Source organism: Neovison vison, chromosome 6, assembly GCF_020171115.1.
Source record: "Neovison vison isolate M4711 chromosome 6, ASM_NN_V1, whole genome shotgun sequence".
Lineage (NCBI taxonomy): Eukaryota > Metazoa > Chordata > Mammalia > Carnivora > Mustelidae > Neogale > Neogale vison.
In genome coordinates, this window is record NC_058096.1 from 193,323,791 (window position 1) to 193,326,107 (window position 2,317).

The following is a 2,317-nucleotide window of genomic DNA, read 5'->3' on the forward strand; positions in this document are numbered from 1 at the left end:
AATCTTAGGATCAATGACTTGTTTTTGAGTCCTGAAAAATTCTCACCCATTTTCTTTTATAACATTACCTTGCCCATATTCATTTCATTTTATGCTAGAATTCCTATCAGACATATTTTAGACCCTGTCGTCCTTTCTTTCATGTCCTAGCTTATCTTATTATTTCTCAACTCCACATTCTAGGTCATTTCCTTAGATCTATATTCCAATAGATATATATATACACTTTTTTCCTGTATAATTATCTTTTCTATTTCCTCTTTACCTATTTATACATTTTAAAAAATAATTATTGTAAAGCCTCTTGTAGATGATTTTCTATTTCTCATTCTTAATGTATAAATTCTTCTTTTGGTCACCCCCTGCCACACTCCATCCCAGTGATTCACTTTATCCCGTGGTTCAAATCTTTGGCTTCCAGGTCATCTTCAGTAGAGACTGACTTTCATGGCATCCTGGTTCCCTGAGCTATGGGAATAGCCCCATTGGGGTATATTGGCTTTGCCTCTTCTGAGAGTCTGTGGTTTCACTATTTCTGGGTCCATTTTTATGTTGATTTGTCAGTTAGGAGCTTCTGCCCCATAGTGTTGGTGTGAATTTGGACCTGCTCATTCACATGATGGTGTGTTTGCATTTTAGGAAGTTGCTTTTTCTAGTCTCAACCCCGCATATGCAACACACTTCCTTGATGCTTTCCCTAGCTGGCAGGGGCGGAGCCTTCCCTGTATCTCAGGCTTATGGGAGGTGTCTCAGCGCTAGTTCCCTGGATGAAGGGGGTGTTTCCTAGATGACCTTCTCTGCACTAGTGTCCAAACCCCTAAGTCCAGCTGAACCTATACCTAGAACCTATACCTGCCTATCATAATACCACTAATACATTTTAACTTAAGCTCCTTCCCAGCCTTCTGATCTGAGTTTATTTCACATTTCTGGAAATGAGTATTTCCCTCTTTGGCTTAAAATTTGTATATATATATATTCACATATCTTTTATTCTCTTCCATAATTTTTTATGAATTCAGATTCTAATTAAGAATATCGTTCCTCAGTGTTACTCCCCATATTGACTGTGTTGAAAGAAATGCTGGATAAATATAGAAAGATTCTTCATCCTCTTTTTCTTCTTCCTCCTCCCCTTCCTCCTTCTTCTCTTCCTCCTCCTCCTCCTCCTCCTCCTCCTCTTCCTCCTCCTCCTTCTTTTTGTTAAGAAAATTTTTGTGGTTTTAGTGTATCATGAGACTTTGAAACATTCAAACAAATCAATACCTGGGTGGTAAGACAGCTGCTTTTTCCTTCACTTCTCTGGGTTACGGAGCAACTGATCAGTAGATTTAAAAAAAAAAAAAAAGAAAGAAAGAAAAAACGATAACCTTTTGTATTACTTAAGTCTTTCCAAGGCACATGCTGGTACAAAACAACCTTCTGTCGGAGGCAACTAGTCTAGCATCCAGACATCATGCACAATACGTCAGCAGCAGCAGCACACTGTGCCTGCTCCCACCACGGCCCTGCTCATTTGTGTATGATATCTGAAGCATGTGGAGGATGGTGAATAGTATCAGGAAGAGGAGGGAGGAGGAAACAGCATGAGTGCCTGGCTGGGAAGACTTCAGCTGAATTTGTGCAGGGCAAGCCTGAACATGTCATTGGTGCAAACCCAAGCACCACTGATGTTCTTTAACAGGAACATCTAGTGGAAGCCTATGATGGGGTCTCCATCAGCCTTGAGCGGGCCCACAACGATGCTGCTGACGCAGCTGTGTGACGTGGGCTGATGATCCTGCACTGTGATGCTGTGCTGCATTTTCTAGAAAGGAAGTCTAGACAACCTCCTCACAATGGCAGTTGCTGTCCTTCCCACATTAGACATGATGCCTCAGTATAAATTGTGCCTCATGGGGTTCTGTCATTAATCAAATAACTGGTATTAGTGTTGAATGAAGTTGGATCCAGTCTGCTCCCAAATTGGCTTGTCTCTCATTCTGGACATCATCTAGCCTCGTTGAGATCCTGGGGGCTGGCATGATGGTGGCAGCCTATGGAAAGATTTTTTGCAAAGAATAAAGTCTATGTAATCTCAGAAACACCTAAAAGAGGACGTAAGTATAATCCATTACCAGAAAGAAAAGAATTTAATTCTTAGCTGATCATGAATCCACAAGGAGCTCATGAGATCATACAAAATATTTTTTCCATCAGGTTATTTATTCATTTGGCATGCTTTTTTGCTGGAAGTAACAAAAAATTCAACTCTAATTAGGTTAAACAATAGGAAAGATTTATTTTCTTATCTATCCAAAAGCTAAAACTATCCATT

General features: G+C 40.1%; 1 pseudogene; it reads right to left on the reverse strand.

Moving 5' to 3' along the window:
- Positions 1-1,609: 1,609 nt before the first annotated feature.
- Positions 1,610-1,981, reverse strand: LOC122910193 (annotated as a pseudogene).
- Between the last annotated feature and the right edge of the window lie 336 nt (positions 1,982-2,317).